Source organism: Budorcas taxicolor, chromosome 5 (assembly GCF_023091745.1).
Source record: "Budorcas taxicolor isolate Tak-1 chromosome 5, Takin1.1, whole genome shotgun sequence".
Lineage (NCBI taxonomy): Eukaryota > Metazoa > Chordata > Mammalia > Artiodactyla > Bovidae > Budorcas > Budorcas taxicolor.
The window spans coordinates 63850192-63876256 of record NC_068914.1 but is presented as its reverse complement, the minus strand read 5'-3'; the positions used below and the strand labels follow the sequence as shown (position 1 = coordinate 63876256).

The 26065-nt window shown below is 41.7% G+C and overlaps 1 pseudogene; it reads left to right on the top strand.

The window, feature by feature from the left end:
* The window catches only part of LOC128048080 (60S ribosomal protein L7-like 1), a 33901-nt pseudogene extending 9073 nt beyond the window's left edge, over positions 1 to 24828 (top strand).
* The last annotated feature ends 1237 nt before the right edge of the window (positions 24829 to 26065 follow it).

Sequence of the window (26065 nt, the reverse complement as noted above, 5' to 3'; positions counted from 1 at the left end):
ATAGTCATATACTGGTTGTTGTCTGGGCATATTTTTTCACTTTTCTTGTGTATATATCCAGGAGCAGAATTACCGGGTCATGTAACTCTCTGTTTAAACTTTTGAGGAACAGTAAGCCTGTTTTCCCAAGCTCCTGTACAATTGTACCTTCCCACAAGCAGTGTGTGAGGTTTCCAATTTCTCCATATCCTCACCAACACCTGCTTTTTTGATTTTAGTAATTCTAACAGTTATGATGTGGTATTTCTTTGTAACTTTGATTTGCATTTCCCTGATTGCTAATAGTCAACTTTAAATATGTTTATTCCTAGACTTTGCTCCAGATCTACTGAGTCAAGGCTATGGTTTTTCCAGTAGGTCATGCATGGATGTGAGAGTTGGACTGTGAAGAAAGCTGAGTGCTGAAGAATTGATGCTTTCGAACTGTGGTATTGGAGAAGACTCTTGAGAGTCCCATGGACTGCAAGCAGATCCGACCAGTCCATTCTAAAGGAGATCAGTCCTGGGTGTTCTTTGGAAGGACTGATGCTAAAGCTGAAGCTCCAGTACTTTGGCCACCTCATGTGAAGAGTTGACTCATTGGAAAAGACTCTGCTACTGGGAGGGATTGGGGGCAGGAGGAGAAGGGGATGACAGAGGATGAGATGGCTGGATGGTATCATGGACTTGATGGACGTGAGTCTGAGTGAACTCCGGGAGTTGGTGATAGACAGGGAGACCTGGTGTGCTGTAATTCATGGGGTTGCAAAGAGTCAGACACGACTGAGCGACTGAACTGAATGGAACTGAACTGAATCAGAATCTCTGAGAATATGGGTTTCAAGACATCTATAATTTTTACTAAACTCTTCAGGTGATTTTGATAATCAGCCAGCTATCTGAACTGCTTCCTAGCCTAGAAATTTTCTCAAGGAAATTCTTTTAGCCTTAGAGTGAAGTGATCTCTGTATTGCAGACTTTAGAATTCTTTATGTCTTGTGACTTGATAAAATAGACTAGAAAATATATTTCCTTTAAAATACACAGATTAACTAATTGTAGGTCTTCCAAATGAAAATGTCTCTTAAGGCCACATTGACACTTTTCCTGTAAGCAATAGATTTTTTTCATCAGTGTTTATTCTAGGTAGAAACTTGATGGAGGAATGTTTCTGAGAATGATTACATGACTTTGTGGTTTATTTATTTGAATGGCTAGTTTGTACCAGCTATGGTTTGAATGCCTACAGAACCCAAGAGCAATTAGTTGGATGGCAGTTTTAAAAATACACGATATCCAAGACACTGGGTGATTTATTGGATGTGTTCAGGGAATTTTTGGAAAAGAGAATTCTTGTTCTGGCTTTAATTTACCTTAGCATTAAGCAAGTCACTTTCTCTTTTGTCAGAGTTGCCTCATCGGGTGAGATAAAAATAAATTATAGATAATAAAATACTGACTTGGATAATTGTTTGTGTCCTGGTTCCCACTTTTGAAAGCTACCACTAATATATATATCATTTATTTATTGAGGGTTTGCTATTTGTGTTGTATGCTTCCAACATTTCCCATTTAATCCTTATACCACTTAAAGATAAATATTATTACATCCACTTTATAGATAAGGAAATTAACATTCTTAGCAGCCTTTAGAAACTAGTTGAAGGATATACAGCTGTTAAGGGGTAGGGTTGGCATTTAAATGTGGCTGTCTTCAGACATGGCTTTATAGTTTTCAACTTGCCTTATAGAAAATATAATTTTAAAAAGCAATAATCAATCAAGCAAAAAAAGACTTCCCAAAAGCATGATTAAAAAATCTTAAGTAATCATCCTCTCCAGGAAGTAGTGAAGTTCACTTTCGCCATCCAGGGTAGTCTCTTTTCTATGCCTACACAGTGGAAGGAGGGACTTCAGTGCTAATGCGCGTCTAGCACACAATAGCCAAGTGACTGAATGGAGACAGTGTAGATTTTAGAACTATACTGGGCATTGTTTGAAACTTGCCTTAGCTGTACAATTTTGGGAAAATGAATCTCTTGAGGCTCATCTTCCTCATCTGTTAATTGCTGATCACAATACCTACCTTGTAAATTTATGTAGTGATTATGAATAATGATTAAAAAATACATAACATACAATCAGTTCAGTTCAGTTCAGTCGCTCAGTCGTGTCCGACTCTTTGCAACCCCATGAATCGCAGCACGCCAGGCCTCCCTGTCCATCACCAACTCCCGGAGTTCACTCAGACTCACGTCCATCGAGTCCGTGATGCCATCCAGACATCTCATCCTCTGTCGTCCCCTTCTCCTCCTGCCCACCAATCCCTCCCAGTATCAGAGTCTTTTCCAATGAGTCAACTCTTCGCATGAGGTGGCCAAAGTACTGGAGTTTCAGCTTTGGCATCATTCCTTCCAAAGAAATCCCCGGGCTGATCTCCTTCAGAATGGACTGGTTGGATCTCCTTGCAGTCCAAGGGACTCTCAAGAGTCTTCTCCAACACCACAGTTCAAAAGCATCAATGCTTTGGTGCTCAGCCTTCTTCACAGTCCAACTCTCACATTCATACATGACTACAGGAAAAACCATAGCCTTGACTAGACGGACCTTAGTTGGCAAAGTAATGTCTCTGCTTTTGAATATGCTATCTAGGTTGGTCATAACTTTTCTTCCAAGGAGTAAGCGTCTTTTAATTTCATGGCTGCAGTAACATGCAATAGGTATTCAATAATGGGTAGATTGCAATGTTGACTGATTAAGATGTAATGGAAACATTGGTCCATGAGGGCCATATGACATCCAGTTCTAACTTAGGCCAAAAAATCCAGCAATTATCCTCAATTGCTCTCTTTCCCTCAAAACTTATATTCACTCTATCACCAGATCTTGCCAACCCTGTCTTCAGAATGTGTCCCCAATTGGACCATTTATTATCTTTAAGCCTATCACCCTAGGGCAAGCCTCTCTCTCCTTTCATCTGGAATCCCAGCTGGTTAGCTTCTAGACTGACAGTCTGTTCTTCACCTAGTGGACTGAGAGATCTTTTATAAACATAAACCAACTTAAATCACTTCCTTGGTTAAAGTCCTCTAGAGGTTTTTTCATGGTTCCTAAAATGGGGCTCAAACTCCTTATCCAGCCAGCATGAATCCTCATAATCTCCCATTGTCTTTCTTTCTGAATTAATCATGATCACTTTCTCCACCATGTGCCAGTTTTTGTTGTTGTTGTTCCTCTCAGGATCACTTGCTTATTTCCTCTCAGATCTTTTTAACTTGCCGTTGACATCATCTTCGCATTTCTTCTCCTCATTCCTTTGTACATCTGGCTCACTTAGTTCATTTCAAATGTACTTTCAATGTTTTCCCTGATCACCCATCCAAAATTTCACTCCCATCTGTCTTCCTCTATCCATTAAAATGTTTTTTTATACAACATACAATATTTTTTAAATTATTGACATATTTGTTTACATATAGTTGAGGAAACAATTGCTTGTATAATACAGTACACTCTAAAGGAAACAATTGCTGGTATAGTGCTGATAACTAGGGAGCAGGATAGTTTGAAAGGTCAATTAATTACATGCAAAAGAGAGTACAGTAGAAGTCAGGGGAGGGAAAATCAAGTGGTCTAAAGTCTCAAGTTCACAAGGAGCCAAGAGCTGATTCTTGGTTGATGCCGGTTAGAATCACAACGATAAAGGCTAGGAGACAGATCAAGAAGAGCCAGTGAGGCAATAAATTCATGGTGAATAGGAGGCCAGAAGAAGCTTGATATGACTGCAGAAGAGTGCCTGATTTGAAGAAATGAAAGTAGTGTCTAGAAAAGGTGATGGAGGTAGGCTGCTGAGAGTCTTAAATCTCAACTACTAGACAGACATTGATGAGCATTCCAGGAGCAAAGGGTCTTTATGGTCTCTATTTTTAGCTAGTTTCATTTAAGTCATATTAAGCTTCTAACATACAATCCCGTGGGAGAAGTCTTTCATTTAGAACTACTTAAATACCAGCAATTTGCATTGGTGATTTTTGCCTTTAGTTAAATCTGTGTTCTGACAGTACCACCATAGTCCAGCCAGTAAAGACAGAAGCCAAGTTGGGCTTCTCTGAGAGAAGATAACAAAAATAGAAGAAAAACCATGCTTGCTTCGAACAGGCACTGTCGTTCTGCATTTTAAAGCAGGACCTTTTCATTCATCTAGCAAGAGATAACACAATGCAAGCACACTTCCGCTAGCACTGTTATGATCATAAAGAAAGCTGAGAGTTTTCTCTTTCAGCTGCAGGCACACGGGACTTTGCTGCAGGCTGCACTGATCGTGAGAGGATTATTTGTGGTGAAGTCTCTAACTCCTTCCCTTTCCTCTTACTTTGGGGAGGGAAGTTTATCCTTTCCATATCTTTTGAAGGATCAAAGTATATGAAAATCAGTGTGCCATGGGTGAAGTTTTCCAAACTTCAAAAGCCAGGTGCCTTTGGGCACAGAGTGGCCCCAAGCATGCTCTCCCCTACTCTGACCTCCTCCCGGCAGGCAGGTCCTAGGCTGCGCAATGTGTTTTGAGGGCATTTGGGAGCTAAAACAGATGTCTTACCAGAAGTGTTTCTTCCTATTTGGAGGAAGAATCAGGGAACAGTGTGGGTTGTTGAACTTGTGTGTTTGGAGATGGAAGGATGTTGGAAGCTATTGCCAAATCATTTTTTTCCTGAGGCATCTGTCTACCATGGACTGGATCAGCTTTTAAACTTGGACTTGAAAATCAAGTTTTGACAATATCCACCCGTTCTGATAGAGACCTGCTCTGTGGTTTTAATTTTAATTCTCTTGAGTATTTTGGTTCTGCCCTGAAAAGTCAGAGCCCATATGTGTTGGGTGGGAGGAAGGGCAATATCTTACATGCATATGTAATACCTATGTATGTTGCTATTTAGTTGCTAAGTCGTGTCAGACTCTTTGCGACCCCTGAACCGTAGCCCGCAAGGCTCCTCTGTCCATGGAATTCTCCAGGCAAGAATACTGGTATGGGTTGCCATTTCCTTCTCTCTATAAAATGTATGTATATACTTGTCTCTCCCTCTAATATATATATATGTAAAATATACACATCCACATATACACATAGACAAGTATACCCATATATATTTATGATATGTTATATGTAATATGTATTAGGTATATGTATTATTTGTATATATAAATTATGTAATGTTTATTTAAATTATTTCCTACAATCCTTGGGACTGTTCTGCAGTTTTCTTCTTTCTTCTCCTGTTTTCCGTCAGCTCTGTTGAGGTTTTTTACATGCGAATTCTCTGACTCTTCCCTTTGCCAGGATGAGGGGCACAAATGACTGAGCTCTGGCCGTTCTCATGGTGGCAGGGCAGGAGACACTGTGACCTACGGGAAGCTTCCTTGCTGGAGAAACACAACAGAGTCCTGTCTAAGGCACTTCCGAAAGGGTGGGCTGACTGCCCACGAAGCCAGGGATGGCAGCTTCAGCTTGGCCTCAGTTCATGGGCATTCTCCCCTGGTTGCCCAGGGAGGTTCTGTCTCTAGTTCAACTTAGCAAGTGAAGTTTGTCCTCTTCCCCTCAACTCAGGAGGCGTGGAGAGATGGAGGTGTGACCTGTGGTGCCCAGGTCACTTTCACGGGGGTGTCCCTTCTACTTCTCGTGATATTGTGGGCCTCCTCCTGTGACTGGGCCCCCCTTGAGTTCTCAACTCTCAGCGCTGTCATGGAGCCTCCAGGAGCTCGTTATTTACAGCTCAGGTTTTTCTGCCCCAGTACTGGCTGGGGAACACCCCTTCGTGGTGTTTGCTCCAAAGTCTCTGGTCCTGGGAGCCCTGAGTCCATGCTCACCCATCTCTCCAATCCTGTGCGTGCCTGCTGAGCCACTCAGTCGTGTCTGACTCTTGGTGACTCCACGGACTGTAGCCAGCCAGGTTCCTCTGTCCATGGGATTCTCCAGGCAAGAATACTGGAATGAGTTGCCATTTCCGCTTCTGGGGGATCTTCCTGACCCAAGGACTGAACTTGAGTCTCCTCTGTCTCCTGCATTGGCAGGAAGATTCTTTACCGCTGAGCCACCAGGGAAGCCCATCTCTCCAATCTTAACAGCAGCCTTTTGCTCTCTGTCTTCCACTCTCTTATGGATACAAGAAGAGTTGCTACTTCTTCAATGTGTTTAGCTTTTTACTTGTTGTTAGGATAGAATGGGGACTTCCAAACTTCTTACATTTGGAACCAGAAAACGGAAGGCTTCTGTATGCCTGAATGTTAACTATTTAAGTTAAATAGTTAACAGGGTTAACTATTGAAGGTTACAAGGTTAAATTCAAGATAAGCATTTTCTTCCAGCTAAAGGTGCCAGGGAAGTTATTTCTGGGTAAAGAGGAGGAGACAGTGGAAGTGGTTAGCTAAGTAACACTTTTGGGTTCATGTGGATTATAAATTGTGAAATATAGGATAGTTGAGAGTTGCTTGAACTTGAAATCTGACTCCAGTTTTAATTTGCTTCTTGGGGGTGATTGAAATAAGCAATGAGGACAATCCACTGAAAGAACTAAGAAAAGTCATTAAACAGAAAGTTTTCTCTTCTATAGCTGAATCCTTAGGAGGTGGGCAATTCTTCCTGATAATGAATGTTTTCCCTGCTGCTGGTTACATCCTTACAGCATGTGTTGGTTTGTGTTTTCTGGTGGTGTGAGAGTCAGAGACCCTGGAGAAGGGAAAGGCTACCCACTCCAGTGATCTGGCCTGGAGAACTCCATGGACTGTGTAGGCCATGGGGTCGCAAAGAATCGGACATGACTGAGCGACTTTCACTTCGCTTCACAAGAGTCAGGGAAAGGCCATTAGCTGTGTAAGTTGCAGACCACAGATGTTGCCCCTCGTCCCTGTCACTTTTTCAGATGTTCATATCAGTGTTCTGAGAGGCCCAGTAGCAAGTTCTGGGAAATAATTCTGGGATAAAAGAAGTTTTAAACAATGCCCATGGCAACCCAGGACACGGTATATAAACCGAGTCTCCCATTTACTTCCCTTTCAGCCGTAAGTACGTCTTTTCCTCTCTGGATCATATTGATTCCCTCTTGTAGGACTTCAAGTCTTCAGCTATCCTTGGCTGATTTAGTTTATCTCCATTCTGCATCTAGTCTTTCTTCAATCATCTGGCCTTCCAACTGCTCTCTTGATGCTGAAAACTCAGCCTCTTTGCTCCAGTGCTGACTCAAATCTCAGAGATGGAGCTTTAGATGAAGTAGAAAAGAATATCTTTTTTTCTCTGCCAGACAAAGGGGTACACAGCAGGCTCATGCCTCTCAAAACTGTGTGCCCCAACCTGGGATGATTTGGTGGGGAGTTTTATAGCAGTGGTTCAAGGGCAGATTGCTGATAAGGATTAGGGTGTGTGAAGAGCCCGCATGCCTTTAATTTGGCCTTAGATGGTCCCATGAGTTTCTGTGAGTCCTTTAATCTGGCCTCAGGTAGTCTCTTGAAAAGCTTCTTTAGCCTGAAATAAAGAACACTAATATCTTTCATTTGTTGAGGGTTTGCTTCCCTGTGGCTCAGATGGTAAAGAATCGGCCTGCAATGCAGGAGACCTGGGTTCTGCCGGAGACCCAGGTTCGATCCCTGGGTCAGGAAGATCCCCTGGAGAAGGGAATGGCAGCATACTCCTGTATTCTTGCCTGGAGAATCCCATGGATAGAGGAGCCTGGTGGGGTACAGTCCATGGGGTTGCAGAGTTGGACACAACTGAGCAACTAACACTTTTACTTCTTTCTTAGTGTTACAGAAATGTCCAAAGATATTGTTATGTGTATTCCTGAGGCAGAGCCAGGACTTTGCCCCAAGACTCCACCATCATTTCTTGACTGCTCATTTCTTGTCTCTGCATCCCCTGCCTCCTCAGATTAGCACCTGTTTCAATCTGCTCTTTGGAACTCAGGGAAGGCCATGAAGGCTGAAGTCTACTCCCTACAAACAAGAAATGGGGGGCATGGAATGACCCAAGTCCCACAAGGTCCTACTTTGTTTCACCCTTAGAATATACATTCCTTCCTGCAATTGCTTGAGCCACAGACATAGAGTCTTCTTTAGCCACTCTTGGGACCAGAATGGACAAGAAATGGAGCAATTCAATGGGGCTGCTGCTGCTGCTGCTGCTAAGTCGCTTCAGTCGTGTCCGACTCTGTGTGACCCCATAGACAGCAGCCCACCAGGCTCCCCCATCCCTGGGATTCTCCAGGCAAGAACACTGGAGTGGGTTGCCATTTCCTTCTCCAATGCATGAAAGTGAAAAATGAAAGTGAAGTCGCTCAGTTGTGTCCGACTCCTAGCGACCCCATGGACTGTAGCCCACCAGGCTCCTCTGTCCGTGGGATTTTCCAAGCAAGAGTACTGAAGTGGGGTGCCATTGCCATTCAGTGGGGCAGTGGTTCTCAAAGCCAAGGATGGATTGTTCTCAATTGTTTCATACTTAAGCAGGGTCTTTCAGATGACACCTGCATTTGTCTTATATTACATATGTGTGCTCTATTATACTTCACAGAATACATTGAGGCCATTGGAGAGAAACGTCCCCAAGCTCCTCTACCAAACATACCAAACTTCCTACATCTGCAGCTACCCTTCCTAGTTGTTAAAGCAAAGCGGTATTTCTTTAGGTTTTGCCCCTGGAGCACTTGCATTGGAATTATTTGGATTGAATATTGAAAAAAGACTAGACCTATTGATTCAGAAACCTACGAGTGGAGAGAGCATGGATATCTGAGTTTAAATGGGCACACTTCTTGATTTGCATGTACACTGGTATTTAAGAACTACTGTCTTAACCTATTGATCATATTTTCTCTAATATATTCATCCTCTTTTCTTTAAGAGATAGAAGTAGGAGTCTATATTGGTTAAGAACAAGAACCCTGTAGCTCTGACATGTATTATCTGGGCCAGTTCCTTAAACTCTTTGCTTCCATTTCTTTATCTGTAAAATGAGAATAATAAATACCTCATCTGCAGAGGCTAACAAGAAAAATTAAATGAGTAAATATATGTAAAGAACATTGTCTTGCATATAACCAGCAAAATAAGTGTTGACTGTTTATCATTACTCAATCCCTCCTGGGCTTCCCTTGTGGCTCAGATGGTAAAAAATCTTCCTGCAATGCAGGAGACCCAGGTTCAATCCGTGGGTGGGGAAGATTTCCTGGAGAAGGAAATGGCAACCCACTCCAGTATTCTTGCCTGGAGAATTCCATGGAAAGAGGAGCCTGGTGGGCTATAGTCCATACAAACGCAAAGAGTAAGATATGACTGAGCGACTAACACACAACACAGTCCTTCCTATCAACACTGAAACCTGTGCAAGACTCTCCTATTATCCTCTTTAGACTCTTTATCTCTCTTTCTGTAGTCACAATACGATCACCGTTCTTTTTAAAAATTATTTCCTCCACTAGGTCCAATTGCCTCCCCACCCCCTGCCACAGGTCTTTAGTACCAGATAAGATGCTTTTCTCAGCGCTACCCTTTAACCTAGTAATTTCCTACTCATTCTTCCATTGTCAACTCACTGGTGCCTTTTGTAGGGAATCCTCAGATTATGCAAAGACCCTTGTTATGTGCTTCAAAATCCTGCATAACATTTATCACAGATGTAATTTTATATTTATGTGTACAACTATTTGACTAATATCTGTCTCTTCCACTAAACTGAAAGCTCCAAAAGATGTGGGACTCTGCTGACATTTTCATAAATGTTTCACCAACGCTGCACACAGCACTGGGCCTGGCACATAGTAGGTTCTCATAAGTCTTTGTTATATGAATGATGGACAAATATGAATGTACGTAAAAACCCTAAGGAGAGAGCCAAAACAGGCCTGCTGTTAGTAATTTACCATTATTTAAAGAGTCTACCTTTGAAATAAGACAGGCCTGAGAACCAGTCTTCACCCTCCCATATGCCAGCTATGTAATCTTGGGCAATATTCTTAACTTTCCAAGTGGTTCCCTTTCTTTTTTTGTAAAATGGCCATATCACTCTAGGAAAGTACAGTGTGCACCATACAGAGTTGTTATGGGGACTATAGAGAAAAAGCATGCATAGGGTTTACCACAATGCTTGGGCCAAAGCAAATGTCCAATAAATGTTCACTAAGATGTGATGATAATGATCTTCCTGCTGTTAACAAAACTCCCAAGAGGTCCCCAGTCTTTTCAGTGGCTAATTTCAATCATGAAATCCCTAGGTGATCCTTTATGCATTTCCCATTTCATCTTTACTCACAGCAAGGAGTGCGCGATTCCTTGGGTATATCCTGCACACACTGGCCAGAGTCTGCCTTACTCCCTTGCATGCTCTTGTTGTCTGCCACTGCTCCAAGCTGCTCGGCTTGCTTGGTATTTTTTTTCTGCTGCTTACACCAAGGCGGGCACCTCTATGCACATTCAGCAGTTGCCAGGGCCTTTGCCAGAACTACTCCATCATCTTCAATGGTGCCCCCGCCACTCCATTTCCTCAGCAGCGTTGGGCTCCCTCCCTCTTTTCTTTTTTGCTTTCGGCAGAATAGGAGAAGTAATGAAGCCTGACCCTCTCAGAGCAAGATAAGTGACTTGTGAGGCACAGCTTTTCTAATGTGTCCTTTGTCCTTTGAGGTTTCCTCTCTCAGGGGCATGCATAGGAGGGTCAGGGCAAGCAATGTCACGATCTTCCTGAAGATTCTAGATGATGGCCTTCTCCGCCTACATCAGTGATGTTGGGGGCAGTGAGAATGACAAGAAGGAGTGTCAACCCTAGGAAACTTGGAGCAGCTATTGTGCAAGTTCCCTTTCAACGGTAGAATATGTGGGCTTAAAAAATGTTCACAGTCTAAAGTTGAGAGTTATGTTTTATGTGGTGAGAAATTTTTATAACTTGATCGCTGGGTTGGGAAGATCCCCTGGAGAAGGCAAAGGCTACCCACTCCAGTATTCTGGCCTGGAGAATTCCATAGACTGTATAGTCCATGTGGTCACAAAGAGTTGGAATGAGTGACTTTCACTTCACTCTATGACTTCAGGCCCCAGAGACAGCGTCTCAAGTAACCCTGAGAGGACTGCTCCAAGGAGGTGGTGGAGGGCAGGGGTGGGGTGGTGGTGAGGGTGGGGGGAGCTAGGTTATATATAAGTTTTACAACAAAGTGCAGGTAGTCAAACAGCAAAAGATGATGTTAATTAAAGAAAATTAGGTATCTCAAATTAAGGAATTTAGTGCTTTTCTATGTATGGGAAAATGCAAGAGTCTGGGCTCAGTGAAATCATTCTTGTGATATGTACCTCAGCTATCTGGGGCCAGTTTCCTGAAGTTTCACATCCTGAGTTTCCTCAGGGTTCACCATGGGGAGTGACTGCAGCCTGATGGCTGCCAAATGGCAGATATTCTTTCCATCTTGAGTTCCCTCAGGGCTCACCAGCTCACCATCCACGGTGGCTGCAACTGCTGATGATTGTGACATCCTTGTTTACTGGTATGGCAGGAAATATTCCATTTCTCAGATAGGCCCCTTCTTTCCTTTCCCACCCAAACCCTAGGCCAACTTTCTCTCATGAAGAAAAGAGTTTGCCCTGGTCCAAGGGCATTTTCAGATCACCCACTCCAATTTTCTTGCCTAGAGAATCCCACGGACAGAGGAGCCTGACAGACTCTAGTCCATAGAATCGCAGTCGGGCATGACTGAAGTGACTGGGTGAGCACAGCACGTCGCGCAGCACAGGGCCATTCAGAGTGGCCCGAGCAGTTTCAAAGTGCTGAGATGTCCCTACTTTATGCAGTGATTTTTATGCCTTGTTTTTTTTTTTTTTTCCACACTAAGGAACATTAGCTTCATCTCTTCCCTTGGTACTTTATCTACTATACCCTTCTTTCCATTCATTTGGTGAGAATTTTTTTTATGTGGGGTGTGTGTGTGTGTGTGTGTGTGTGTGTGTGTCTGCTTTGCAGAAGCAATGGGAGTGGGTAGGGCCTCTCTTTTGGCCCCCTGAAGTATCCTTGAAGAAATTTGAAAATCACAACTTGAGAAACACATCAGGGAGGAAAATTCACTCTTGCCATACCCCTTGTGAGGAATAACAGAAATAGAAATAGTCAAATGACCGCTGCTCTAACTAAGCTCTGTTAATCTTTTCCCAAGGCAAAGTGCATACAATTATTTTTTTCTACAGGATGCTTCCCTGATTTTTCTTTCAAGGACAAAAGATTTGTAGTCTGAGCAGCTGGATCACTTCCTCCCACTATTCTGTCCTTGGAGACATTTGGCCCATTAAAGGGAGCCCACGGATTCCATTTCAACAGATGTATCTCACATTTATTCAGGATATAAGTGATAGGGTGACTCATTGTGCTGCTAATACAATTACAGTCTTTGTTGTTTAAGAATCATATCTTGATTCCATATAGGCAAAGAGATTTATCACCATTCTCTGTTGTAAGGAAAGACTGTAAGGACAATATATGTGTAACAATTCAGAGAAAACTGGAATGTTTTGGTTCCAAAATGCATGGTTTGTCATTTGACTCACAATCTTAGGTGAGGGCGTATAGATTGTGGGCTTTCTGAACTTTAGCATAAAGTCATGGATTCCTGTGTTCATGACATTGAAAAACCTATTATGAGGTGCTCTAGGAAGCTGGTTGTTGACAAATGAAAGAAGTCTTATCCACTTTCTTTTATATTTTGTACAAATTCTATCTCTGTGTGAGTAAGATACAAGTACTGGCAAGTACAGTATTTGAATTTTACTTTTGATCACTTTTGGAGCAACATGTACATACGTTTAAATTCTTCAAACCACATTTCTGAAACGACTTTATTACTAAGCTGATTCTATTTCTCCTTCAACAATGTCTGTCCCTTCTTTCTCTCTCTCTCTCTCTCTCTTTTTTTTTTTTTTTTACTACTTTTGGCTTCTAATTTCTGCAGGGGCTCTTGAGAGAGCAGGAAGGGTGGATACTACTGCTTACTCTTCCTCAAACTCCTTTCCTGGGGTCAAAAGTGCATTCAGGTACTGAAAGAAAGAAAGTACCTTCCTAACTGGAAGTCTCATCAGGAAGACTGCTTTCCTGCTTATCAGGAAAAACAACCATGTGATTTTTCTCTAAGGTCTGTATTTAGAAGTAATTTAACAAGATGTGGGTTTGAATCTCAGCTCTGTTGTTTACCAGTTGGGTGACACAGAGCAAATTATCCTGACTCTTAGTGAGAGACAGTTTACATAAAATGGAGATACAGCCCTAGTCTCCTAATAGGATCATCAAAGAATTCAGAATGATGTCACACTGACTGGTACATACTTAAGACACAGTAAATATTATCTAATCTTTTTCTTTTCCTTTATTATACTCTCAGGACTAATTGGTAGCTAAATGCATGAGAGTTATGGATTATTTGAAAGCCAGCCTCAGTTAACTGAGTGAGAAAGGAGGGGGAATATAGTTTTTGACAGATGACTTATTCTTTGATCTCTAGTGGGCTGCTGCTGCTGCTGCTGCTAAGTCGCTTCAGTCGTGTCTGACTCTGTGCGACCCCATAGACGGCCGCCCACCAGGCTTCTCTGTCCCTGGGATTCTCCAGGCAAGAACACTGGAGTGGGTTGCCATTTCCTCCTCTAATGCATGAAAGTGAAAAGTGAAAGTGAAGTCGCTTAGTCGTGTTCAACTCTTAGGGACCCCATGGACTGCAGCCCACCAGGCTCCTCCATCTAGTGGGCTAGTTAACTTTAAACCCAAGGAACAATATACCAGTCATAGGATTGAGTTTTGATTATGGCTATATTGACCATGATTTGATTCAACAATGAACAAACAAGTAGACCATATTATAGGTTAAATGAATTAGGAAGGTGCAAGGGGATTCTTGACTTAAGACAGGCCAAATTCTGTTATTCTGTGCTCATGAAGCAGTGTGTATAACAGGAAGCCATATTCTTTGGAACTAGAGAGAGCTGGGTTCAGATTCCAATTCTAAGGGGTACTAGTATGTACATTTAAGGAAAATCTTTTCTTTTTCTCCCCTGTAATATGTAGATAAGCATACTTACTTTGGAGTATTAAAAAATTTGAATGGATAGCTCATTTTAAATTACTTATTAATATCATGTTAGGCATATAGTAATTTCTCTAAAAATGTTAGGGTTTTTAAATTTTTTGCCTGTTTTCTCCTCTTTAATAAGGCATAATGGTATGATTTGACACTAACTCTAAGTTTCGCTCATACTCTGTCTTAAAGAGTATTTTCTCTGTTGGCTCATGATTTGATTTGCTCATTTCCTGAGAAGCCCTCTTCCCTCACTATGTTTGTCTGCTCAAGCCTGACACAGTCCATCTTAACTAAGTGTTAAAGAAAGGCAAATTTTTTGTCTCGGCTGAATTTCCAATTAATGACATATAATTCTACCTAGAATTGCTTAGTTGGACAAGTCTCTTTGCCTACACCATGCAAATGAATCTATATGCATGTATTCCCAGTGACAGCCACTTGGGACTTTTTTTTTTGAAAGTTAGGTAAAGCATAAATCATGAATTAATAAAACACTCTGACTGTGAAGCTGCTTCTGCATCTGACTAAGGGGATTAATTCTTCATAGCTATGACTGAAAGAGAGAAGATTCTTCAGAGTCTCTTGGACTGCAAAGTGAAGAAACCAGTTAATCCTAAAGGAAATCAACCCTGAATATTCATTGGAAGAACTGATGCTGAAGCTGGAGCTCTAATACTTTGGCCACCTGATGCGAAGAGCCGACCTCCTGGAACTGATGCTGCCTTCAAAGAGATTGAAGGCAAAGGACAGGGGGTAGCAGAGGATGAGATGCTTAGATAGCATCACCGACTCAATGGACATGAATATGAGCAAACTCCAGGAGACAGTGGAGGAGAGAGGAGCCTGGTGTGCTACAGTCCATGGGGTCACAAAGAGTCAGACATGACTTAGCGACTGAACAACAATGATTGAAAGAAGTCAGATTATGTTTTCAGTAAAATAGTAAATGTTGGTTGTTTTTATTTCCCTCTCAGTGTGACATTTGGGTAACTTTGTATTACAATCCACTGTCCGGGTGCTTGGTTTTAAAATAAAGTTTTATTGATACACACTCATCGGTGTATTGTACATAGCTGCCTTCAGGCTACAAAGCAGAGGTGAGTAGTTGTGCAGAGAATAAACTGTGTTTGACCCCTGAAGCTGACAGTATTTACTATCTGGACTTTTACAAGAAAAGTTTGCTGACATCTGTTGTAAAGAATTTTGAACGCTATTTATGTGTTGACCTTAGGCTTTCTTTAGATCGAACCCAGAGCATAGGGTAGATGGTTTCTGTAATAGGACACAGTAGGTCTGTGACAAATGCCAGCTGAATTAAATATCTACAAAAAAAAAAAAAAAAAAAACAGAAAAAAAATGTTAGTAGAAATTCTTGGCATGACGACATAAGTTTTTACTCTTCCTGCTTGTTTAATTGGTTTGCACTGAATACAAAAAGAATGATCTCTACTGTTAAAGAAAGGCTTGGCATCATTGGAAATGAAAATTCTTAAGAATCAGTTGAAGTGAAGGAGAAGTGAAAACATCATAATTAGTGTTGGCTGAGCTCCACCCAATTCTCTGGTGAATTCTCATGGTGTCAGGGTACTGTGAAGCCTTGCTCATGAATGGAGGACATTTTAAATTTTTGCAGCTAGTAAACCTTCAACAGGAAGCCTTCCTGCCTTTTCTCTATCCAAACATCTCATTTTCCACAGGATTAGCATGACTCTGCCCAGTTCCTTTCATAATGTTGTGGCAAAGAAATGGAAAAACTATTAAGCCGAAAAATTATACCAACTGGTATAATTTAGTTAGGTCAGTACACTTAAAATGTCATGCATTTGTAGCTTCATAGAATGACTTTTTTTAACCAGACAGAGCTCCAACCTCTGGTCTAATGGGGCTTTGGCGGCTAACTCGATCCAGTCAGGGCTGTATGTGTGACTCTTTGTGTGCAGTTGACCCTTTCCAGAGCCTAGGAGTGTGGGAACCAGTACCTGGGCAGAGCTGAGCCTCGACCACCCACTCATTTCACACAGCCCATTAAATGGTTGTCATATGATGCTATGTTACTCCTCCCGTTGACCTTGCCCGGCTGTGTGTCGAATTACTAATTATCCCTACAGCTTTGCTACATAAATGCCATTTAATTTCCACCTCCACTTTTGGAAGCTACACTGCTCAGAGAGAACCACTGCAATAACCTCAGAAGCTAGCTGTTTCTTGTAAGGCAATGGACGCCATCTACCACCACTGTGACCGTTAACACCAAGAAATGCTCTCTGAGTACAAACAATAGCTAAAAACAGAAAACAAACAAGAGGGAAAAACAAAAGACAGAAGAGAAAAGGAAAGGAAAAGAGAAACCCTGCATCTACTGTTCAGCTCTGGACCATTCTCATGCTTCAGGTTCATGCCTAGTTGACCCTGGACACCTGCCTGTGCTGTATGAAAATAACAAGCCACCATCTGGGGGTTTCATCATCTCACTCAGAGGCAGGAGTGTCTCTAAGGATTATGCTTTGCCTACTTGGCACGGAAATCCTGCTTTAGCTTCAGTGATTAGCAGATGTAGGGAGTGATTTCCCTCAGTCTAGACCCCAAAGACTAGCCCAGACAGACACAGGAATTCCCATGAAAACCCTCTTTAGGCTGCAGGCCATAATTTACCTTCTGTTGTTGCAATATTCTTGCTAGGAGATTGCTAGTAAAATTTTGCAAATGTTTCCATTTAAACTGACCCGTTCATTTGGGATTACAAAATGCTAAAATCAAGACCATACTTGAAGAAGATAACTTGGGAGCAGAGTAGGTCAAGTGGGCAATGGGCGTGGGTTGGAAGAACAGTCAGGAGGCTGATGATCATGTCTTTAATTTAAACATAGGATTCCTTCTATGTTAAAATTATTTGTAATTACCAAAAAATAATGGACTACACAGGTCTCTCACATATGGCTAAATTCAAAGGAATTTGGTTTTAAAATAAGAACCTAGGTTTAATTCATTCTTTTATCAATCAACACTAAAATTAAAGCAAGGGTCTCAACCTAAGCAGTGTTTGTTGTTTTGCTGGGTGTTTAGATAGAACATTTTTTTTGGTGAATTTCCTAGTTGACTTTCAAATAACTGACATGTAATTTCCTAAACCTAGAAATAAATAAAAAAAAGATGCTTGCTTTTATGAATATGAAGGGCAGTATGACTTTATTCACTTCTTCTTTAAACATTTATTTGATATCTACTTCATATCAGGCACTGTGTTAGGTGCCAGGAATACAACAATGAGAAAAAATAGATTCAGTTCCTACTGCATGAGGTTATAGTACCTCTTAACTAATCCTCTTGAGACAATGATAAATTAGAATAGACGCAAATTCACATATTTAGCAAATAAAAAACCTGATAACTTTACAGATGAGTGTTTCATGACATAATTTCTACCTTCAGCCTATAATTTTTTTTCACTTTATTACAATTCAGCACCATTTCTTTTTCTGTCAATGTCTTTTTCAATTAGGAAATAACTCCAATTTTTGGAGAAAATGGAAATCTTGGAACTGTTTTTCTGTTTGGAAATGTATTTCTAATTATTAGGCTTTATTTCAAAACCCTTCTCCTATGATTTAAGTCCTGTTTGCTTCCAGCCTAGTCTTTCTGGTCTTTGTTGCTATTGCTGTCACTCAGTCGTGTCAGACTCTTTGTGACCCCATGGACTGCAGCGCACCAGGCTTCCCTGTCCTTCAGCAACTCCTGGAGCTTGCTCAAGCTCATGTCCATTGAGTCGGTGATGCCATCCAACCATCTCATCCTCTGTCGTCCCCTTTCCCTCCTGTCTTCAATCTTTCCCAGCATCAGGGTCTTTTCCAATGAGTCGGCTCTCACATCAGGTGGCCAAAGTATTGGAGCTTCATCTTCAACATCAGTCTCTCCAGTGAATATTCAGGGTTGATTTCCTCTAGGACTGACTGGTGGTTTGATCTCCTTGCAGTATCTTTCTGGCCTATCTTTCATTATTCCCCCTTCCTGCCCAGGGCTGTAGTCAGACCAAACAGCTTCTCTTCTCCTAACACGCCCCACCTTTCCTCATCTCTCTGGCTTTGCTCACCACGTCTCCTTTGCCCAAGATGCCCTTCCTCCAACATTTCCTCCTGACTAATCTTACTCAGTTCCAAGGACCAACTTCTATGTCATCTCCTTTATGAAGCTATGCCAACAGAAGAGAGAGAGTTAAGCTTTCTGTTCTCTTCTGAACAACTAGAGCACTTTTTACTCCTCAGCAATAATGCAGGGCCAACAACAATGTGTCTCTCTTCTTTTCTATTGGTGTGTCAGCTTACAGAAAGCAGGCATAATACCTTACTTCTATTACACTGCTTATAAAAACCTTTAATTTATTTATATATTGTTATATGTAATTATAATTACATGTAATAGAACAATATTACATGTAATTATAATGATATATACTAATTATAATAATATAACATAATTATTATAATATGTATTGCAACTGTATATTGTATTTTTATTTATAATAAATACATTTTATTACCTCAGTAATCCATGAAGACATGGCACAATATTTCTTGAGAACTTTCTATGCGTCAGGTGTAGCACAAAGCTCTAGGGATATATATACTTTCAATTTCCACCCTTCTGGTGGGCATTAAACACATAGATGCTATAAATATGGTATTTGTGTAATACCAAAGTAATGCTCAAATATCCTTCAAATCTGGCCCAACGCTTGACTTTTTACATTGGAGTTGAGGTTGCAGGGGCCATCATGAGCAAAAAAAAAACTTTAAAGGTTTATATGCTCAGACAGTACTTGTTTTTGGTGGTATTGACTTTTTATATACCTTGTTTCATGAAAAATTGGGTTAGGTCAACACTGGATCTGCTGTTTAGTCATGAAGTTGTGTCTGATTCTTTGTGACCCCATGAACTAGAACCTGCCAGGCTCCTCTGTCCATGGGATTTCTCAGGCAAGAATACTGGAGTGGGTTGCCATTTCCTTCTCCAGTGGATCTTCCCCACCTAGGGGTCAAACCTGAGTCTCCTGCTTGGCATGCTGATTCTTCACTACCGAGCCATTTGGGAAGCACTAGACCATTCAAGTATGATGTAAATCAAATCCTTACGATTATACAGTAGAGGTGATGGTAGATAAAAGGGATTAGATCTGGTAGAGAGCCTGAAAAACTATGGATGGAGATTTGTAACATTGTACAAGGGGTAGTGACCAAAACCATCTCTCCCCCCCAAAAATTCAAGAAGGCAAACTGGTTGTCCAAGGAGGCTGTACACATAACTGAGGAAAGAAGGGAAGCAAAAAGCAAGGGAGAAAAGGAAAGCTAGGCCCAACTGGATGCAGAGTTCCAGAGAATAGCAAGAAGAGATAAGAAGGCCTTCTTAAATAAACAGTGTAAAGAAATAAAGGAAAACAATAGAATGGGAAAGACTAGAGATCTCTTCAAGAAAATCTGAGATATCAGGGAACATTTCATGCAAGGATGGGCACAAAGGACAGAAACAGTAAGGACCTAACAGAAGCAGAAGATATTAAGAAGCAGTGGCAAGAATACACGGAAGAACTATATAAAAAAGGTCTTATTGATCCAGATACTCATGCTGGTGTGGTCATTCGTCTAGAGCCAGACATCCTAGACTATGAAGTCAAGTGGGCCTTAGAAAGCACCACCACAAACAAAGCTAGTGGAGGTGATGAAATTAAAGCTGAGCTATTTCAAACCCTAAAAGATGATGCTGTTAAAGCAGCTGCACTTAATATGTCAGCAAATATGGAGAACTCAGCAGTGGCCACAGAACTGGAAAAGATCAGTTTTCATTCCAATGCCAAAGAATAGCAGTACCAAAGATTGTTCCAGCTACCAAATAATTGTGCTCATTTCATATGCTAGCAAAATTATGTTCAAAGTCCTTCAAGCTAGGCTTTAGCAGTATGTGAACTAAGAACTTCCAGATGTGGGTTTAAAAAAGACAGAAAAACCAGAGATCAAATTGCCAACATTCGTTGGATCATGGAGAAAGCAAGAGAATTCCAGAAAAACATCTACTTGTGCTTCACTATGCTAAAGCCTTTGACTGTGGATCACAACACACTGTGGAAAATTCTTAAAGAGGTGGGAATACCAGACCCCCTTATTTATCTCCTGAGAAACCTGTATGCAGGTCAAGAAGCAGCAGTTAGAACCAAACATGGAACAATGGACTAGTTTCAAATAGGGAAAGAAGTATGTCAAGGCTATATATTGTCACCCTGCTTATTTGACTTCTATGCAGGGTACATCATGCGAAATGCTGGGCTGGATGAATCACAAACTGGAATCAAGATTGCTGGGAGAAATATCAACAACCTTAGATATGCAGATGATATCATTCTAATGGCAGAAAATGAAGAGGAACTAAAGAGCCTCTTGATGAGGGTGAAAGGGGAGAGTGAAAAACCTGGCTTAAAACTCAACACTCAAAAAACTAAGATCATGGCATCTGGTCGCATCACTTCATGGCAATTAGAAGGTGCAAAAGTGGAAGCAGTAACAGATTTTATTTTCTTGGGCTCCAAAATCACTGTGGATGGTGACTGCAGCCATGAAATTGAAAGATGCTTGCTCCTTGGAAGGAAAGCTATGACCAACCTAGACAGCATATTAAACAGCAGAGACATCATTTTGCCAACAAAGATGTATGTAGTCATGTATGGATGGGAGAGTTGGTCCATAAAGGAGGCTGAGCACCAAAGAATTGATGCTTTCAAATTGTGGTGCTAGAGAAGACTCTTGAGAGTCCCTTGGACTATAAGGAGATCAAACCCGTCAATCCTAAAGGAAATTAACCTTGAATATTCATTGGAAGGACTGATGCTGAAGTACCAATATTTTGATTACTTGATGTGAAGAGCGGACTTATTAGAAAAGATCACGATGCTGGGAAAGCTTGAAGTCAAAAGAAGAGGGCAACAGAGGATGAGATGGTTAGATAACATCACTGACTCAATGGGCATGAATTTAAGCAAACTCTCGGGTATAGCGGAGGACAGGAGCCCGTCGTGCTGCCGTCTGCGGGGTCACAGAGAGTCAGACACAACTTAGCAACTAAACAACATTAACAACAACACTGGATCACTGCAACAGAAGTTGGGCAACTTTTCAAACTAGCAGCTACAATTTGTAATCAGGCCCAGGGGTGCAGTTTCTACTATTGCCCAGGCTACCTGACTGCCTTCTTCAGTCAGGCAGGAGAGAGACAAAACTGGAAAGTATAGGCTGCTTCAATGTTAGATTCACCTTTGGTGTTAGACACAGCTTCACCCATAACTAGAGTGAAAGTTTTTTGGGGGGTGCCAATTTTATCTGTAAAATAAGAATAGTAATAGTCTCCTCAGTGAGAATAAGTAAAACATATAAACTCTACTCTCCATAACCATGTCCGTAAACTATGGTCCATAGGCCAAAGCTGGCTTGCTGATTGTTTTACAAATGAAGTTTTACTGAAGCACAAGGCCATCTATTCATTATATATTATCTATGTGCCTGCATAACATAGGCAGAACTGAATAGACACAGTCAAGATGGTATGGCTCATAAAGCCTCAAATATTTACTTTCTGGCCTTTTATAAACAAAGTTTGCTGTCCCTGTAGTAGAACACAGCCCTGCACAAGGAAGAGGATTGGAATTATCCTCGTTTTCACCATTCTCTCTTTCACTGGGTGAAAGTGGAAAAGAAAGAATGGAGAAGAACTGGCAAAAGAGAGACGAGGGTGGCGAACTGTCTCTTTCCATTTAATGGAAGCTCAAATTGGAATTGGCCTTGAGTCTGGGACTGAGACCTAATAGTGACTTGAAGAAGTAAAAAAAAATTTTTCCGTATTGAGAACTGTCACTGGTCCAAAGATTTTTTCTTTCCTCTTGGAAAGCACTATATGTCACCACTGAAGTTAGCAGTTCATTCTTGATCACAGTTATCATTGGCAGAGACCAGGAAAATCTTCCATCAGAGCGTAGCACTACCATTCCAGGCAGATTTTGCCCGTGTTGGTATTGATTTCAATTAAAACAAGTTATCTCAGTCACTGGGCTTCCTGTTGGCTGCACTCATTGCCCAGTGATGCAAATGGAAAGCCTGTTTCAAACCTCTGCTATCTGGTTACTCACAACAAGGCCTGGGCAGCTGGGTGTATAAACAAACCTCAAGGACCAATCATTGTAGAAGGAAATGATCTTCACTTGCCCTCCATGATGTCATCCGTGTCAGGCCTGACAGTTTTAACAGTTATTGACTGTGAGACCAGGCCAGACAAATCTTATGAATTCATCTTATTCCTCTGCAGGGCAGGTAGTCAAGCGTATCCCAAAACATTTGATTTGGTTCAATTCCTTGTGTACATTTCCTTTCTGTCTCTCCTTTTTCCCCCGCCTCCTCCTGTGGGAGGGGTTTGTGTGTTTGCATAAAGCATAGAATGATGGTGTTCTGCGTCTGTGTTTTTATTCTGTGGCTGAGCTTTTCTCTTCTACCTGTTAGCTTACAAGTAACCTAATCCAGGGATAAAACTCCGTCATTGCACATAATGATTCAGCAGTTTGTGTCAGCATGGTTCTTTATAATAGCAAAACAGACCATTCTTTCCAAAGAACGGCACATGAAGCAAAATGTATAGCACATTTGTGCTTTAGTTGCAATTTGTGCTTTAGTAAATTCACATATTTGAATTGTTGCCTTTAAGGCTTGTGTACTAGATCAAGTTACCTAGCTAAAAAGTGGGCCTAAGTCACTGTGCAACAGATTGACTGTTCCACCCCTCCCCAAACTCTTCATTTGAACATGTAGCTAGATAATATTCCCCAGCCTTCTTTACAGTTAGAGGCAGGCTTTTCCTATCCTTTCCTTTGTGGGTTTAGCACTGATAATTGAAAGCTAACTCACTCTTTCTTCATGCTACTTATAATGTCCCAGCAGAGAGTCCCCTTTCTGGTAAATACTCTTGCCCTTTCTCTCACCCTTTCTTTTGCATTTGGTGCTAAGGATGGTGTAGGGCATTACTAAAAGATAAAAAGAGTTTCTATCCAGTTTCACAAATGCAATTCTCTTCTGATTTGGTGATATTTAGAACCTGGGAGCATGAGCCTACCTTCCCAGTCTGCGCTCCATGCTGCCTATATCCTCATTCTAGAAAAGCCATCAGCAAACTTAAAACCCATGATTGCTCTACAAGAGTTTAAGCAAGTCCAGTCCCATCTGCCACTGGCAGTTGGAAAGCAGAAGGGAAATGGAGATAAACAAAGGAAGGAAAATGGTAGGAGAGAGGGAATAGGGTGAAGAAGAAAGAGGAAAACCTGAAGAGTGCCTGGACTAAAAGCATGCATTCTTATTTTCAAGATGTCCATTTAATGCCATTTTTTAAATCTTATTGTGTGGTAGAAGCTGATGCCACCTTCTGAGGATAAAATAGTATGATATTTTTTAAAAGTAATTTTTATAGGAATGAATAATTTTGTTAAATTAATGACACAGGCTTGTATAACCAATATACAGTTTTTAAAAAAGGATGGTTTAATGTGGAAAATCTTTTTCTGGGTAAGTATCATGCCCTCTCCTAATGTGGTTAACTTTTATTTATGTAAAAAATTTTTATTATTTGAAGGATAAGTGCTTTACAATGTTGTGTTGGCTTCTGCTGTACAACAACAGGAATCAGTCATAATTATATATGTATTCCCCTCCCTCCTGAGCCTCCCTCCCCCTCCCGTCCTACCTCTCTAGGGTTAGTTAAGGTACTGGGGCTGCGCATGAGCAGTAGCCGCAACATTAGAAAGATGGCAGAGGAAGAATAAAACAGAGATCCTTTTGGTTCCAGAAAGTCACCTAGAAAGAAGGCATATCAGGCCCTCAAAGCTACCCAAGAAAAGCAGGTGCTTTTGCAAGAAAGAAGAAGCAGAGGGAATGGAAGGAGCTCAAGTTTAGGCATCAGGGTTCCTAAACGATTCCTGGTAGCAACTGCATACCAGAGTGTGACTTAGACAATTAGAAGTGAAACTCTGTGGCTTGGAAGTCCCAGATAAACATTTATTGACCTTTGTTCTAGGCATCCAAAGGGTTAATGGGGTGAATTAAATAGTGCTGAGGATCATTGAAAGACTTCGCCTGAATAAGATTTTCAGTGGTATCCTTGTGAAAGTAACGTTTCCTACCATAAACTCATTTTGGAATAGTGGAACTTCATGTGACCTGTGTGTATGTGTGCGCTCAGTGTGTCCAGCTCTTTGTGATCCCATGGACTACAGCCCGCCAGGCTCCGCCGTCCATGAGTTTCTCCAGGCAAGAATACTGGAGTGGGCTGCATTCCCTTCTCCAGGGGATCTTCCTGACTCAGGGATCAAACCCTGGTCTTCTGCCTTACAGGAGGATTCTTTACTGTTTGAGCCACCAGGGAAACCCTTATGTGACCTGGGGATTTCCAAATCTAGTCTGTTTGGGAACTTGACTTGAAACCCAGACAAGCCAAGGTCAAGAATAAAAGCGTCCCTCTGACAGACAGCAGAATGACTGAGCAGCGCTGGGGGAAGTTTGGTGTCATTTGCTTGGAAGAGTTCATTCATAAAATTGCCTTGCCAGGGAAGAATTTTCAGGGGATCTCAGGGTTCTTGTGCCTCTTCCAACTCTCAGTGGCCCACTGTGCTACCAAGAATAGAGTGGGCTTCCTCAAGGAGGTAGGCTCAGCTGGTTATGGAGGCAAACGCAACACTCAGCTCACTGGGCAGGTCAGCTAAGCCCAGAATCTCTGAAAGCACAGCGCATTGGAAGCATGTGCTTCTGTTTCATGTAATGTCACCCAGTATCTTCAAATGCTGCATGCGCGCTTGGTCGCTCAGTCACGTCTGACTCTTTGTGGCCCCAAGGACTAAGCCTGGCAGGCTCCTCTGTCTGTGGAATTTTCCAGGCAAGAATACTGGAGTGGGTTGCCATTTCCTCCCTTAGGGCATCTTCCTGATCCAGGAATCAAAGCTGCATCTCAAGTAGCTCCTGCACGATCAGGTGGATTCTTCACCATTGGGCCACCGGGGAAGCCCATCTTCAAAGGTTGTTTACTGTTATATTCTCAGAAACTGAAGGGGAAGTGTCAGGGAAAAGATGGTGATATACACAGCAGGCCCTTTTCATCCCACCTCAGTTCCAAGGAAAAATTCCTGTGTGTCTTCCCCACTGGCCACCATCCACTCTGAAACCAGCCAAGGACTCATGCCACGGAGGAGGGAGTCCTGTTTTGTCACAGGACAAACTCTTCTTTCCTGGAGTTTAATGTTTGTGAATGAATACCCAAGTATGAATACAAGATAGCAATAGAACAAGCCCAAGGGTGTTTTTCAACTTGGGGATTCCCAGGGCCTTGTTTTGGGAAGACCTTGAAATACAATTAGAAAGAAGTACACACACACACACACACACACATAAAAATTACAGTAATTAACCTGGAGCAAATATTCAGGAAGGCTAAAGTGAAGTCTATGAAATCATGAAGGGTGTAGCTTCAAAATGAACAATAGCTCAGTTTCATAAATGTTTATGGAGTTTATGAATTTCCACCCATGTACTAAGCCCCGAGAATACAAAGAAAATAGACAGTCTTGCAGTGAAGTAGGGACTCATACAGTAATTCATGTAGAACAGAGTGGGTGGTGGGAATGCTAGAGGGCTTCCTAGGTGATGCGGAGGATGCAGTGAATCTTGAATGAGTAGAGTTTGGTCCTCAGAAGAAAACACTGCAGTCAGAAGACAGAAAGGGACTTTGAGGAACTATGAACACTTCAGAATTCATAGAGCTTAAAACGTGAAGCGGGCTTCCCTGTGGCTCAGACAGTAAAGAATCTGCCTACAATGCAGGAGACCTGGGTTCAATCCCTGAGTCAGGAAGATCCCTTGGAGAAGGGAATGGCTACCCACTCCAGTATTCTTGCCTGGGAAATCCCATAGAGAGAGAAGCCTGGTGGACTACAGTTAACAGGGTCG